The sequence below is a fragment of the Saccostrea cucullata genome, unplaced genomic scaffold (genome assembly GCF_032062105.1).
Source record: "Saccostrea cucullata isolate Sc308-1 unplaced genomic scaffold, CSIRO_AGI_Scuc_v1 ctg5804, whole genome shotgun sequence".
NCBI classification, from domain to species: Eukaryota; Metazoa; Mollusca; class Bivalvia; order Ostreida; family Ostreidae; genus Saccostrea; species Saccostrea cuccullata.
In genome coordinates, this window is record NW_026929328.1 from 1546 (window position 1) to 18729 (window position 17184).

The window sequence follows — 17184 nt, forward strand, 5'->3', positions numbered from 1 at the left end:
GATTTTGACACGTTTGAGCAGGCGACAGCAGGTGTTGATCTGTCGAACAAAGTCGCCCGCATCTACGCCGAACACTGGCACGGCTGCGAAGAGGGAACATTCCATACTCCTGAAAGCATTGAGGGGAAGAGTCATGAGCAAGCTGCTCGATAAAATCATGCCGTTCGTGGCTGTCGCGGTCTTTGTTCTGTTCGTGCTGGTCTTCCTCGTTCCTGTGCTGTTGAGTTTGAAAGGAGTGACGTCATGACCTCTCCCACCCCCCGCGACTGGGAAGCGCTGACGAATTGCGCCCAGAAGCGCCTAACGCTGTCGGACAGATGAATGCCTTGTTGCTACTTCTCAACAACTGGCCCGCCATCCGCACCGCCCTCACCATAAGCGGGACGGATGGCGGGGACATTGAGAGTGCGCCGAAGGATGGGACGGAAATTCTCTTGATCGCTCCAGACGGCGAAATTTGGATTGGCTTTCACAGCGTCACTCACACTCGGGAGGAGTCTTGGTTCAAGAAGCACAACATGCCGTTTCCCGCGAGCGAACAGCCGCTCAAGTGGAAGCCGCTCGATCCGCCACCCCTCCCGCAACCGAAGACCGGAGACGCGTGATGGGGGAGCGAAAACTCAAATTTCGAGGACGATACGAAGACCAAGTCTATCCGTCTGACATGTACGATGATCTAGGCGTCTTCTTCAGTTGGATGAAGGAGCGCAACATCATCATCGAGCAGTTCACCGGAATGACAGATTGCGAAGGTCGCGAGATTTACGAAGGCGACATCATCGAGTTCACTGTCTGGTGGTTCGATGGAAACATCGCTGAGAGCCAACTGACCGGGCAGGTCGTTTGGGCCGATGACCTCATGTCGTTTCAGTTGAAAGGCGTCAAAAACGCCGAGTGGGAACGCTACACCGGGCACGAGAATGATGACGAGTATCTAACGCCATTCTCTCGCTAACGTTTTGTAATGCTGATTTCCGTGTCCTCGCCCGAAACTCTACGGAGGAAGGGTGATGCCCCGTTGGCGTGTTCTCAATGAGGGGGATAGAGCCAAGATGCTTGACGCCCTCAAGCGGGCACCTATCGAGCATAACGGGCGCAAGGGCTTTAACGTCACCGCCACCAGGCGCACAAGAACCCATGAGCAGAATGATTTGCTCTGGGACCTCTGCACCGCCTTTGAAAAGCAGGCAGAGCTGAATGGGCGGCGTCTTCCCAAAGAGGCATGGAAAGCTGTTTTCATGAATGCGCTAGGCCACTCATCCGACATGCTGCCCACCCTGGATGGCAAAGCCTTTTTTGCAGAGGGCTACAGATCCAGTAAGTTGGGAGTTAAGGACATGAGCGCCTTGATAGAGTTTATACTGGCTGAAGGGGCATCACGTGGGGTCACGTTCAAGCAACAGGGCTAACTTCACCGCCAAGACGCGTGCGGCTGTCATAGAGCGCGCCAAGGGCATCTGCGAGCTTGAAGGCTGCGATGAGCCCGCAAACGAAGTAGACCACATCATTGAGTGCTGGGAAGGTGGGACAAACGCTATTGAGAACGCCCAGCTCTTGTGCCGTAAGCACCATCAGGAAAAGACCAGCCACAGCACTCACCTGAGAGGCAAGGGGAAGAGATTCGCCATACAGAAGGGGCGCCCCAAGTCCGGAAAGGTCAAGTCTCGCGGCTTCGGTAAGACCAAACGCAAAATACCCTCAAGAAAGTTCGGAAAACCGATTGACAAGCGTTTGTAAGTCCGTATAGTGGGGGTATTGCAACGGAAGGCATACAGATGAACACGATTTACCCCCTCGATCACGGACGCCGCGTAGATACTGGCGATGATGATGCTGGTATCTCCCTTGATAAGGGATTCCATGCGCGCCTTGTTGTCTATCCCGGCATTCGGGATGCGGCCCACGTCGATCACCTGAAAGAGAATCTTAACGCTGTTCAGGTATGGCTGGCAGAGTGGGAAGAGAAGATTACGCAGGGCATCTACCCGAACGCTGACAAGGGTTGGGAGCCTATCATTGGCACCCGCACCCGTGAAGAGCACTGGGAGGGCTTTGTGAAGGATCAGAAGTACCGCGCCGCTGAGCTTCAGCGCGCCATTGAGGGAGCTGAGTAATGGGACCATTAGAGTTCTTTCAGGTCATGGCATGGGAGCGCCGCTGTAAGCGCCTCCGGAAGCGCCTGAAGCGCCTTGCTGAGCAGGAACATGAGCTACACCACCAATTGAGCGAGAACCAGGACATGCAGGAAGCGCTGGCAAACCGATTGGGTGATTTGGAACACAAAATTGAATTTTCAGGGGTATATGATGACTAACGTATTCAATCTATCAGACCACATCAAGCACAAGCCGATTATGGATGCCGCCTATGAGCGTCACCTTGAATCCGCAGATGTCTTTAACGCCGTGGTCGATGCACGCAAGACGCTGGATGACGCGCTTGAGCTTCGCAATGATGCCGACCAAACTTGCCGGGACGCATACGACGAATGGCAAAAAGCCCTTCAGCTGGCAAAGTTCTATGAAGAGCTGGGAGAGCTGTAATGAAGTGGTTTGTTGTTGGAACTGTCTGCGCAGTCGCGGTCCTTATCGCGCTCGGGACTATCGAAGAATCCAATCAGAGCGAAGGGGAGGATAGCGGGGAAGCTTGCTACTGGAACCTTGAAGGCGAAGTCAAAGACCCTGTGAGTGAGTGCCTGCAGCTTTGTGCGCAGCGCTATCAGGGAGAGCCGGAAGAAAAGCGGGCCTGCTGGGACGCTATTTGGCAAGAAAGAGCGCTCGCAAAGCGCGTAGGAGGGTAAGCCATGACTGACATGATTGAGAAAATGGCGCGGGCGATACACGCTGCAAGTTATCATCCGGACGACTTGAACAATTCAATTGTTGCGGAGCATTGGGAGGCTGAAAAAGGCAAAGCGCTCAAGCGCGCCAAAGCCGCCCTCTCAGCATTGGAAGACCCGAGTGAGGCGATGGTTGAGGCGGGAACCGCGAGAATGGGGCAGGCGTTCTTGGATGGTGCGCCTCATGCAATTGTCGCGCAGCACACCTTCACCGCAATGATCAAAGCCGCAAAGGGGGAAGAGTGATGTTAGAAGCAACGGAGCAAGTTTGCCACCTCTGGGACTTAAGCGAGGCGCAGCGAGACACGTACTGGCTCGGCTGGTGGGTTGCAATGGGAATTAAGTCAACGCTTTGGGTTATTGCTGGCTTGGTGGGGCTGTATATTTTGGGTGCTGCGGGGCTTTGGGCGCATCGCCAGTATTCGAAAAAGGGGGAAGAGTGATGGACTTGTTACAAGAGATTGAGCGCTACCGTGGCTATATGCAGCCTGTGGCAAGCGATCAATACACGGTGAAAAGTGAGTTTTTGGCGGCGCTGATGGATGCTGCAGAGGCTCACTTGCAGCCGGATCTATTCGCAGTGCCACACCAGAAGAAGAGTCGCACGAGTAGCGAAGCAGCGGCAGGCTGGCGCCCAAAGGCGAAAACGGCAGCTATGAAGGTGCTAAGAGAGGTCGACTATTGGTCTGGAAACTGGACGCGTGAAAAGGGCATTACACGCGAGCAATTGTGCGTTGCCGTTAAGATGAAAGAATCAACCGCCTGCGGGCGTCTGAAGGTTTTACAGAATGCTGGGCTAATTGAGGTGCGCGGGACAACCCCCGCAAGCTCTGGCTTCAACGTCAACGTTTATCACATCACAGAGAAAGGGCGCGACTTTCTAGCGCGTGAAGCAGCATGATTAAATCAACCACACTGGCCCTTTGCGCCATCGCCTTGAGCGGGTGCCATACGACAGGACATGAAAACCGAGCCGAGGCATATCAAAAAATCGTGACCGGCAAAAACGGGAACAAGTTTGAGCCGCGAGGCATCAAGAACACCAGCCGCAAAGACTTGGCACGATTGGTCGACGCCACCGATCGCGCTTACGCCGTGCTAGCCTTTGAAAACCCCAAGCCACTTATACGCATCGTGGATAGGACATCGCCAGCACTCCCCCGCGGGGTCATCGCTGCCGCCGCGATTGACGAACAAGGCAAGGAATACCTGTATTTTGAGCGTCAGCACCTATCAAAGGCATTGTCTATTGAGGGCCTTGTCTTTCATGAAGTGTCGCACCTTTACGTCCGGCGCGTTTATGGCGCCAAGATTCCCGAGCATGGGGTGAAGTTTATGGGCGTTTGCCTCCAGGGCGCACGGCGTAGTGAGTGCGAAGCAGAATAACACCCCTATAGACTGAAGGAGAGAGAAGATGAGTGAGGCTCGCGCTGAAGCTGACCCTAACGCCGTCTGGCAGACGATTATTTTTTTGCTCGTGATTTTGGCATTCATTCCGACTTGTGTCTGGTCAACGCGAGAGCACGCGAAAACGAAGATTGATTACCCTGCTCCGCAAACGGCGATTATACCGCCTGTTGTCATTGATCCAGATGCCAAGCCGCACATCATCAAGCATGATTTAGGAGGCTTTCCGGCACCGCTCGCATACACCGCTAACACTTCGGCGATACTGCACTTTATCGACCCGGATCAGGCCCCGTTTTATTGCAACGATCAACGGGCAATCGCTTGCCAGACCTCGGACAAGCTAGGCCGTCCAGAAAATAGTAATGCCAAACCCGTGCGAATATAATGATCCGTACGCTTTAACGCTTTGTCATGAACTGGCTCACGTAAACGGGTGGGTTCACGGTGATCAGCGAGACTAGCCCCTAACCCTAGTGAGGAAGAGAGATGAGATTTTTGTGTAAATTGGGGTTCCATGCTTGGCGCTTGCCCTTGCCGCCCTACGGTGACCAGCGCTGGCATCCGGGCGAAATACTCTATCATAATGTTAGAGAGGCGCGGTTCTGCCCTCGGTGCGGGCTGCACAGAGAGCGGCAAGATCGCTACTTTGAGGACCAGCTCGAAAGAATGAAAAGGCGGTGGGAAACAGAAAACCCGCCAGCGAGCCCAAATAAGGCTATGTGGCGGTTCAGTGTTCAGGCTGCTGGTGGACGCTCAGGATTCTAACCCGATTCGAGGTCGGAGCCGATATGGAAGTCAGCTCGTACACGGTAGCGACCCGCTTCCCCAGCACACATGCCAGACGCCCTTACCGCAGCCCTTAGATTTTACCCTACTTGCTCCGCATAGTCAACCTCTGGAGGGGTTCTGTTTACTGGAAAATAGAAAAGTAAATGCCGGGGGCACCTGGGGCTGGGGGGCATTGATGGGGGTGCCCCGGCGTGTCAAATTCGCAAAACTGAGATCTCAACCCCTATAATATACGTGCTTTACGTGGCGTCTGCAACCATTGTCGGCATTCTGTCGGAATTGGTAGGGAATACAAAGGGGCGCTCTGGTTCCCCCTTCGCACACGCATAATCAATCGGATCATAGAACTCCAGCATGCGGGACTGGCTGGCCATTGTACAAGCCACACCGTCCGCCTGAGGGTTACAGAACCTGAAATACTCATAGGAGGGGCGGTCCTCACAAATCACCGCCCGGCCTATCTCAGCGTATTGTCGATCCGCGTAGATCTTCCCCGTCGCCCATATGGAATAGGCGAAAAGGGAAATGATGCCCAAGGCAAACCAGACGACCCCCTTCAGCTCGACCGCCTGCGGCCTGTGCTTTGCGCGGCGGTATGTGAGCTGCTTTGTCATTATAGGGCCTCCAGAGCCAGCCAAGAGAGGAATCCTGCCACGAGGATGGTTAACAGGCTTCTAATCAGGGCACGCCGCCGTGTACGCTTCCGCGGCGCGGACAAGATAATCCCTGACCCATTGCGGCGCTGTTTCGAATTGCTCTGCCGTAATTTGTTCTGGCGTGAGAGCAGCGCAATAAGTGCTAGCGGTGTCAGTGGCGACTTCTTCACTGACGGATGAGGACGCTTCGGGTGTCGTCGCGCAACTCGCTAACAGACCGCACACCGCTAGGAGCGTCAGCCCGGGCAGTATCAGCTTTGACCAGGATTTCGTCATTTCGTTTCTCTATCACTTTCTGGGTCTTGCGCGCCTTGATTTCCATTTTCCGCTGCTGCTGTCGCGCCCCTCGGGCCTCATCCAGTTCTTCCTTGCCCTTATACAGGCCAAGGCCGACTAGAATGACCAGCCCCCATGCAACAATCGGATTATTCGAGAAGAAAGCTGCAAAGGGCATTAGTACATCCCCTGTGTTGCATCGATCTCACCCTCAATCTCAAGCTTCTCACCGCGTTTCTCGCGCCAATAGCCCCACGCCATCCAGAGGATACCAAGCCCGAAAGCCACACCCAGCAGGGTAAGGCCAACAACGCCCAGATTGGATGACAGCGCCCGCACCTCTTCAGACATCGCGTTAGCGCCCGCAACCACGCCCGTGGTCACCGTAATCTTTGTGCCGGCATCCTTCATGGAGATGCCCTTTTCCTTCAGAACGCCGCCCTGATAGCGCCGCGTCTCTTCCTTGGGGATGAGCCCTTTATCCTTGTCGATCCCGTAGGGGACTTCCTCAGCCGCCTTTGTGTTGACGGACATGGGCTTGTTACCAATGGGGAGAATAGGCCGCTCAAAGGACATGGGCTTCCCTGTCTTGAGGGATTCTGCCTGCATGTTGTTTAGATCCTCAGTCGTCAGAGGCGTCTCTGGCGTCGGATCAAATACTGCATCTGGTTCCGGTGTTGCCACTGGCTCAGCCCCGCGCTTTGGTATTTCCAGCTCCTCGAAAGTACCCTGATTTGCGTCTTCCGTCACCTCTTCTTTGAACAGGTAGTCATCCGGCTCATCAAGGAAGGCGGCAAGGCTACGGGCGCGCTCTACCACCTCGTTAATCAGGTCAATGACATTCGTGATGATCTCCTTGAAACCACCGCCCTTCCAATCGATCTTGCCCTCGCCTGGTTTGACATTGTTGGCATTCGCCGCCTGCTCAGCAACCGCCCATGAGAAGCCGCGCCAGATCAACCATTCACGCAAGCGCCGGATAGGCAGGCCGCGGTCAATAACAGCGTCCCGCTTTCCATCATCATCGCGGTCATCGATGGTGTAGATGTATTTGAGCCATTGCGGGCCAACATCATCATCATCCTTACCCCCATTGATCATCTTGAGGAGGGTATAGCTCGCAAACTTGGTCTCACCGAAGTTGAAGGCGAAGCTGACCAGAGCGTCAAACTGGCCCTGTGTGAGCGTCTTGGTGACATACTTTCGGACGATAGACGCCGCCTCTTCCATGTCCGCATAGAACCAGTTGTCAATTTGCTGGTCCGTGTAGGGTGTGGGAATAGAAAGCTCATTCTGGTCAAGCTTGTGACCAATGCCGCCTGTAGCGTGGCCCCCACCGTCAAGATAGGAGGCATACTGACGCCCCTCGGACGCCTCTACGAGGTTATACGCTGTCTCGCTGGGATGCATCATCATCTGATTGCTCCGGTTCTGATTGTTCTAACGGGGTCCCGCTGCCATTCGTGGTCTTTGGATCTGGATGGATAATGTCCACCGAATTAGGCTTTGCTACCACTGGCAAGCCCTTGTCCTGTCGCTTGACCAGGCGAACCTGCTCATCTGTAATGTAGGGTGTTTCCACCTTCTCCGGGTCACGGGCCTTCTCAGCCTTCCAGAGAGCGGCAATGACCTCTTCCATGTTACCGCCCTTAAAGGCCGTCTTGGCGATGTTCTCTGCCGTCCAGGTGGTGTTTCTGGCCAGCTTGACCGCATGCGCCCACGAGGGAGCCAGCGTCTCTGCTCTCAGCTCAATCTTGTTACTCTGCCGCTTCCGTCGATTGCGGGTATTCGCAGCCTTTTTACCCGCCTCTACGCGTACGGGGTCTTTGTACTCCCCCTCCGCCTTGTCCTTCTCCTGAACAGACCGCAGCTTGAGAACCGCATACCCGCCCGTAAAGCAGGCCATCATGAGGATCTCGCCAAAGCCAAACCAGAAGGTAAAGAAGGCAACGCCCCAGATGAACTTATGCGTGTCAGGCGGGTCTTCTGCCGGGTTCCATGTGTTTGTGCTGAAGCGAGCCCCGAAGATGAACAGGTCATTGAAGCTAGACTCTGCAGCGTTGTCTGTGACCTCCTGTGTGCGCGTTCCGCGCTTCTGGTCACGCAACTCCTGCAGACGGGTGCGAATCTCGCTCAGGCGATCATCTCGCGCTTGTATGGCCTCTCTCTGCTTCAGAGCGAAGGCTTGGGCCTCGTCATCATTGTCCAAACCGTCATTCGTAATGCTATCAATGGACCGCTGGTAGGTATCAACCGCGCTCTGCGTCAGGGCTGGCAGCTCAGCGCGCTCTGCCTGCAGCTCCGCAATCTCATCATCTACGAGGCTTACATCGATGTCTGCCACCTCAGAGATAGAGCTGACCTGTGTGTACTGCTTCTGCATGATCTTGGCAGATACCCCAAAGGCATGAACCAGGAGCAGCAGCGCGGCGAAGACGGTCATGAAGGTAAACCAGCGTGACCACCCCCGCATTTTGTGAGCGGCGAAATAGATGGCCAGAGAGCCCGCAATGACGCTGAAGGCGCGGATACCCCAAGCAATCTGCTGCGTTACGTTCGCGGGGATAACCCCACCTGCAAGCGGACGGCTGAATTGTGCGTCCAGCTGAAGGAAGGCCCACACAAGGTAGACCCCGAGCGCATAGAGCGCAATTACGATCCAGAAGGTTGCGAACATTGAGCCGCCGTGGTTCCACAGCGACTTGAAGTCATCTCGTTTAAGTCCCAGCATTTTAGCCCCTAGTTACCTCAATAAGAAGAATAGCATGGTTGTCATCGCGCCGCCAATCGTGATCGAGCCCGTAACAATGTAAAAGACAAAGCGCATGGTTTGACGGCGCTTTTGCGTCTCTGCTTCCCGAATGTCTGCCACCGCCTTGGCCACTGCGGGCATGAAGTCGGTTTCCATCCAGCTTTGCAGCATGTCCCGCATCTGGGACGCCACCTCTCGCGCCGCATCCGAGCGCGCCGCGGCGATCTTGTCGCCTACAGTGCTGATCATGACCTTATTCTGAGCGGTGTTCTGAGACTCGACATGAGCCCGCATCTGCTCCTGGACCGTCCGCACCATTTCCTTGGGTGCCAGATCCGCCTGCATCCGAGTGATAGAATCCTTCAAAGCATCGTGCCGCGTCGAAAGTTCGCGAAACATAGCTTTCATATCATCAAAGTATCGGTCGATCCGTGTTGGCGGATCATTAGGATTCATGCTCTCTGACAAGGCTAAGCCCCCATGCCTACAATGTATTCATACCCGTCTACACTAAATTTCCATTTATAGCCAACAAAAGTCCCTTTTTGGCCAGTACGTTGCGACTCCCACGGCTCTTCTACAAGCGTGGTGGCATTCCGGAGCGCTTGACGGGTTTCCTCATCATTATTGTAGAAGAGAATGGCCGTCTCATAGTCCCACACGTCAAAGTCTGTCTTGCCTATATAATCCTCGCGTTTCCCGCCAAGGATGCGCAGGACATACTGGGTGGAAAGCTCCACCATGAAGTATTTCTGTTCTCTGGGCTCCCAGCGCTTGACCCATGCCAGGCCGGGGAATTGGACAATGGCTTGCAGGAGGGGGCGCGATTCTGTCGCCACCGCCTTGGCCTGCTCTGCCATACTTTCAAAGCGGCAAATGTCCTCATCGCCAGCCATAACTAGACGGTCTCAACAGCCTTGCGCTTGAGCCAATCGATCGCGCCGTGTAGACGGCCATGCTTGCGGCGCTCTGCCTCTGAGGCAACACCCAGCTCAATCTTGCCTGTCAGCTCGTTATATTCGGCCTGTAGGCGGTTCTGAGCGGCTCCGTAGGCTTCCCCCTCATGGATAAGCTCAGCGACCTCCTCAGGCGGCGTATCAGGCATCTGGTCAAGCATCTGCTCTGCAGGGTGCGGTTTGGCCGCTTCTGCCAGAACCCGCTCAAGCTCCTCTATCTTGGCCAGCGCATCATCCAGGCGCTGCTGCGTCTCGGGGTTATCCACTGTCACCGTTTCAGTCACGGTCTCAGTCTCAACCACCTTCTCCGGCGCGCGCGCCGCTGGCAGGCTTGGAGCCTCACCAATGTCTCTCAGGACGTTGTTAATCACCCGCATAGCGTCGTCCAGGCGAGACGCGATAAAGGCATAACCGCGCCCCTCTGTGCTATCGTCTAGCTCGTTCTCAGACGCCGCCAGTACATCGCCGCACTCTTTCGCCGCAACCCGCAGGGCAGTAACAGCTTCTTTGGTTTCAATTGCTACACTCATGATAAATCCCTTTAATTGTAGGCTGTGCAGTGTCTCGGATTTGTGGCCGCTCTGCACAAATTGGTAAATTGCCAGCCATGCGGATCGACATCATACCCATGCCTCCGCCATGTCGAAAAATGTGCGTATTCATGGACAACCGTCCCTGTAATGTCGCGGCTGGACTCCAACCATTCACGATTGAAATAAAGAATCTCTTTCCCGTCTTCGGTGATCACGGCTGTTGCCATCGCATTTGGGCTACTCAGCCCGCCCTTACCAGGGCTAATGATACGAACTAACGGATAGGGTTTTTCAAAGTCGAGTACATCATAGGCGTGATCAATCGCGTCAGTCAGCCGAGCCACAGCCTCGCGCGACGTTTGTTTAGTTGAAGAATCCGAAGCGGCCCGGAGCAAGAAAGATGCGCTTGAAGGTACGCTCTCAATCTTGCTCGGGCCTTTCTTGTGACCGGACGCTGTAAATAAAGGTGTCTAGCGTCGCGCTTGAGTCCGATTCATTTGTGACCGTAACTGTTCCGCTTGAAGTGCCTGTGACAGTGCTCGTGAATTGGAATCGAACAGTTTGGCCATTACTAACACTAAATTGCCCACCGTTTGCAACGGGAGTAAAGCTCCCGCTAGCAATGCTATAAAATAAAGCGGCTCCTGAGCCGGTGTAATTAACTTCCAGTGTGATTGAGCCATCAATTCCGCTGATTGTCTGGTTAGCGTTGGTCTGCGGCGAGTTCCCCGGACCAATGTTGGCCCAATTCACCGCGTCGGGGGTTTTGTCTCCGCCCGCTCCGGCAGAAGCCATCATTGCATTTGCAACCATTACGAAATGTCCCCCTTCATGTGAACAATAGACGCGGTTTGATATATCGCTGTTACGACACCACGCGCGGGAATTGTGGCAGACGCCACGTCCGCCCCGTTTACAAACATTTGCAGGCCCGACCCCCGCGTAACTGTGATAGAGCCTGCACCATGCGCGATCAGAACACCGACGCACCCGCCCGCGGTAGTCGGCACTGTGATGTTGCCGTTTATTGCGCTTACACAATTTTCAAAGTGATCATTCTGGTTGAGCGTGCCACTAACAGACGAGTTAACGACGCCCTTTGCTCGCACCGAATTGCCGTTTAAATCGAAAGTCCCACTAGAATTTATAGAAAGCCGATCAGTAGAGCCGTGCTGAATTGTAGTTGTGCCCGTGCTACTATTATGTCGAATCGACATTGCGTCCGGGTCTGCGTCATTCCCAATGAGCACCCCGCTTTCCGCCGCAGTGCCGCCCAAGATTTGCACATAACTAGGCGATCCCGTGCCCGACCCGCCCTTGTGGAATGTCGCCGTTGTGCCCGTGACTGGCGTGTAAGAGACGGATGAGCCAAGGCGCGACACCTCGAACGGCACTTGTCCTACAGCTGACATATTAACAACCGCGTCGCCCTGCAATTGAGCGTCGCCCGTTGCCGTCAAAGTCCCAAAGCTGGCATTGGAGCCTGAGCCATATGCGCCTAAATTAGTCCGCGCCGTTGAGGCGTCACTTGCCCCAGTCCCGCCATTGGCCACCGCCAAATCTGTACCGGACCAGTTGCCATTGTTGACGGTTGATAAAGTGGAGAGGGACCCCAGCCCAAGGTTGCTGCGCGCCGTCGACGCGCTGGCAAGGTCTGACAGGTTGTTAGCCGCTGTCAGGTAGTCCGCCGCCGTCAATGTGGTGTCAGGGAAGCCGATAATCTTGAAGCCGCCTGAGGCGCTGTCTAATGCGCCATCATAGGCAACATCATACATGCTATCCGCATCGAGATCCCCGCTTCCAGCCTGAGTGCCATCTGGCATATAGACCTTCTTCGCCCCAATCGAATCCACATTGAGCGTTACCGCTCCTGTGCTGTCTGCGTTAGGCTGCCAGAGGACACGGAAGTTGGAGGGATAAGCGCTCAGGCTCTCACCTGTGGTCAGGGTGTAGGCATTGCTTGCCCCGCCCATTGTCACATTCCCGCTCAGGGTGTTGAGCCAGTGTGAAATGCGCGCCATCATCGAGCGGGCGCTATCGTTTACGGTAGAAGGTGCCTGACCCTCTGCCCAGTTGATCGCGCTATCCGCATCATCATTATCCGCGGCAGTCGTGGACCAATCAAAAACGCTCATCGATTATTCCTCATATACATCAAGCGGGAAGGTTCTCCGAAATCTTACTTAGTCAAAAACATCTCTAGGGCGCTGCGCCGCCTAAATGGCGTTTTTTGCAGGGGTGGTTGATTGGCAACGCTAGGCGTATACCCATACTGCGCCTCATACCCCATCAGATTGGCATCCGTGGGATTACGGCGCGCATTGCCGTAGTTCTCGATTTCAGTCTGAGGCTGCTGCTGTTGCCCGCCCTCTGCCTGGATCTTGATCAGCTCGTCCAACACCGCAAGCGCCTGTTCGTCGCCATACATCTCGCGGAAGCGTTTGACGGTTTGATCAACCGGAAGCTGTTGCATTTGGCTCATGTCGGGCCGACCGCGGCCATAGGTCTCTTCGAAGCCCATCATGTTCCCGTCAGTCGGGTGCATTTCACGAGTCAGAAGGTTCTCACCATACGACTTGCGGTCTTGAATGTAGGGCGTGGGTGCGCGTGGGTTTTGGGGCATGGATGGCTCCTATTAAGGTAATTCGGGTTTAAGGGATGGTGCAGATGGTCGTTGTGAGGCGCGGTCAAGTGCCTGTAGGGCGGTATCCAGTTCAGGCGTTGCGGTGCCTTCACGCTTTCTAAAATTGTGATATGCCCAAAGCGCAGCCCCGCCCCAAACGGGACTGGAAACAAATGCTCCAACTGCGGCTTTCTTCATGGGTCCGGACTCGGGGTAATCTGGATGTCCGTACTCTACCCATTCAGGCTTAGGCTCCTGCGGGCGTGATTGCTTACTCCAGTTTTCGCGTGTCTGAATAATCTCTACCTGCTTTTCAGCGGGCAAGGTCTTCTCTTCTGGCGCAAGCATCGCCATGCGCTTTTGAACAAGCTGTTGCTTCATTGCTGGCGCTAGGTTTTGCTCCCTAGGCCTGATCAGCATCTCTGGGCTAATTGTGGTTTCGCCATAGCCAGAAATGGACCGTTGCGCGAACTCAGCGCGAGGGGTTGGCCCAGCCGGACGCGGATTGGCCGCAGCTGGTGCGGCGGTCGCCGGTCCTGGCAAGGCAGGTTGCTCTGGGGGCGGAGTAATCGGGCGAGGCCCGCCACCAGATGGCGCAGGCGTTACAGTCGGTGGTGCGGGGTTAAATGCGTTTTGTGGCCGCATCGCGAAGATGTTTGCAAGGCCTTCTCGGGTTTTGGTGCCGGGGCGGAACAGCTTAGACGCCTGACGCGCCATCGTGACATATGGAAGCTGTCCGGACGCCATCATGCCTGCGTCCATCATAAATCCGCCTGTTGCGGGGATTCTGTCACCTAACCGTGCAATGGGGTTGTTAGTGTAGAGGTTTCGCGCTCTCTGCGCAGCGCCGCCACGAACAACGCGGTTTTGCATGCCAGCACGAGGATCGATCTGGGAGAGCATAGGCTGCTCGTCAGCAACATTTTGAATCGCACGGCTGATGTCTTCGCCCTCTCGACCCAAAACACGCACCAGAACATCATGAACGCCTTTTTTGCGCAGATTGGTCAGGTAAGCTCCGGCGTCATCAATGTTGCCGCCACGCAGCATCTTTTCCATGTCCTGACGAATGACCGTTTGGACTAGATTCTGCTCACCAGACGGCAGTTGATTATACCACCGGACAAACTCATCAGCCTTGACCGGGTCACGCACACTGGCAAAGCGTCCACTCGCGTCTGCGATAGCGTCTTCCTGACTGTAATTCTTGGCAAATTCGCGTTGTTCTGTCTTGTATGGCCCAACCTGATCCTCGGGAACCTGCCGGGCAAAGCCACCATGCTCTGTGCGCGGACCCTGCTTTGAAATCTGATCCCAAAGTGCCTCTGACTGAGCGCGATATGCTTTGACCACATCGTCTTGACTTTCGCGCGCAACCTGCCCAAACCGTTGCAACAAGCCAAATGGGTTTTCGGTCCTGGCCGCAGCAATGCTGTCCGCTGCTGAACCGCTGTAACCAAGTTCGCGGGCGGCTTGTTGCAACCGTGGGCGAGCACGCGCATCAGTCCCAATGTCATCCAGCAAGGCCCCAACATTCGAACGGGTTTCGTTTGTAATGCGTCGATCAGTTGGTGCGAATTTCATCACCTGATCGCGCCGTTTCCCAATAGCTGCGCGCTCTGTCGCTAGCGCGGCCTGCTCATCAACAATCGTTGTGACCCCAAGGCGGTCTTGAAAAACATCATCCAGGAAGCTACCTTGAGAGGACTGTTGGTCATCAATGGCCCCTAGAAGAGTCTGAGAGGTGTTACCTTGTTTTGGTGGAGCGGTCGCGAGCTGTTGAAAGGCATCTTCTATTTGTTGACTGGCCGCTGGAAAACGCTTCTGAAGCTCTACCGCGAAGATAGACGGGCGCTCGACAGCATCCATGCCAACCTGCAGGCCATTTCTGATCTCAGCAATCCCCCGGTCTATGTCTTTACGGGCGTAACCAGCTCGCTTGAGGAGTCCGACGAGCGCCTTGCCGCTACTGCCGCTGACCTCAGAGCCAGACTGCCGCGCCATCTCAAGAACTTGCCCAGAAGCTGAGTTTTTCCGCTGCTCACGGACAGTCTTAGCCAATGCTGGCCCATGACGTAGACCAATACCAAGCGGACCGCCAACCATTGCCCCGTATTTACCGTACTCATTGGCGCGAGCAACGCGCTCATCAAACGAACCGCCTTCTTCGCTACCAAATCCATACAAACCGCCCCAAAGGCCACCCTCTGCAGCGGCTGCCGCGCCTGTGCGGGCAATGTTGCCTGCAGTGCTGCCTTGCTGCCACGGGATGAGCGCTGGCAGTTTCTTGGCGATCCCAACACCCTGCAGGCCTAACCCGGTGCCTTTAACCGCTGCTCCCGTATTTGGACGGCGAGCCTGAAAATCCTTAGATGAGCCTCTTGTTGCTTGAACCTGGTTGTCATACGCCTGTGCAACTTTGCCGCCAAAGCCGCCAAAATCGCCGCTCATGGCAAGCCCTGGCAAATTGTAGGCAGCACTCGCTGCCGCATTTGTCGCACCGCCTAGCTCATGCGAAAAAGGGACTGTTCCAGCTAGTGTGCTGAGCCCGCCAGCAACATCGCGTTCTGTGCCCTCCATGCGCCCGCGCCATTTATCCTCGCGAGCGATTTGCGCCATTGTCCGACCGCCCTCATTGCGGCCACCAAAGCCAAGCTTGTTCAGCCCGCCGATAACATCGTTTGCATTCGCCTGACCGTCCCGAATGTCCGGCACAAGACCGCGCTGCATGGCCTGCTCATAGGCAGCACGCTTATCGTCCGGCAAAATACCCCGGCGGTAAGCTTCCGCGAGCAGCTCTTGCTTGTTTTCAGCCATTACTGGAGTCCTAGCGATTGAAGCAGGTCATCGTCTGACATGCTGTCAAGGTTTTGCGGGGTTTGCATTGGCGAGTGGTCACCAAGCTGAGCAAGGTAAGCATCGATACCTTCAAGCGTCCCATATTGCTCTGCATAACGCGCCGAATAGTCATTGATTTGAGCACGATAAACCAAATCATCATAAAGCGTTTTCAGGCGAGCTGCGTTGATCTTTTCATCGAGAGTCGGGTCATAGGCCCGCTTGAGCAAGTCCTGCGCTTCCCGCTCCGCAAATTGCCCGCCTAGAATGGCTTTCAAGCTCTGCTGAACAACCGAAGCAACGCGGGCTTCTACGTCCTTGGAATTTGGCGCAGTAATGGATTTCAGCGGCAAATTACCGACCCAAGGGCCAGACACGTTTCTGCCGCTCTCAAGCTCTGTAATTACGTCCTTCAGGATGCCCAGCTGCGTTGCCGCGCGAGCCTGTCCGCCAAGCTGCCATTCAGTCAGATCCTTTGCAGCCTCGCGGTCCCGCACCTTATCAAACTCTGTCGGCTTACGTCTTGTCGGTGCGCCCTCGCCGCCAGTCACAAGCGGTGGCAATCCTTCACCTGAGAACTGGTCACCGAAACTGGCTGGCGTCAGCAGTGCGCCGCCATATGGCGCAAAGTCCTGGCCCTCGAAGGGTGAGGAAAAGTCATCAAACAGCGCGTTCGGGTCTTCGCCTGGAGCCGCCTGTGCGGGCTGACCGCCAAATTGGCGATTTTCCCCAGTTCTCCGGTTGTATAGAACCGCATTGCCGTCACCCATCGCGATGGCGCTCCACGGATCTTCTTTGACCGGAGGTGGTTTTTTAACATTCGGAAGCACACGTTCACCAGAATCTACATAATACTGAAACCCATCAGCACCCTTAGCCATTTGGCGAGTTTTTTGCGGGGCTTGAACATTCGGAAGCACACGCTCTTGTGTGTCTTGATAATAATTGACTCCATCAGCGCCCTTGATGATTTTTCTTTCGGGAGCCGGTTGAAATGCTCTCTGAAGCGCAATTTGAGCGGCCTGTTTAGGCATTGCGGCGGCTAGCGCAACCCTACGCTCTTGCGGATTCTCGATGCGCATGGCGTCCATTATTGTTGTGCGCGTTTGGTTTTCTTTGGCCTGCTGCTTCGCCTCTTTCTGGCGAGCCTGCTTGTTCGCAATGCCCTGTAAGAGGCTTTGGAGCATGTAGCCGGGACCAGAGCGCTTATCGCCTGTCAGAAGACCCAGACCACCCATGAGCAGTGTCTGACGGTCCATCCCAAGGGCTCCGTCCTGCTGAAGCCACGGTGTCTTTTTCTTCTCGGTCTCACCACCCTTCATTGCCGCATTATAGCGCTTCAGGGGGTTAAACAGTTCGTATCCCGGCATTGCCATTAGTACATCCCCGCTAGCATTCCGAGCCCGCCCATCAGGCCCTGCTGTCGATTCATGCCAAACATGCCGTCTTGTTGCATCCAAGGTGTCTTCTGAGCGCCCTGAGCCATCTTCTCCTTGCGCACCATCCCCTCAT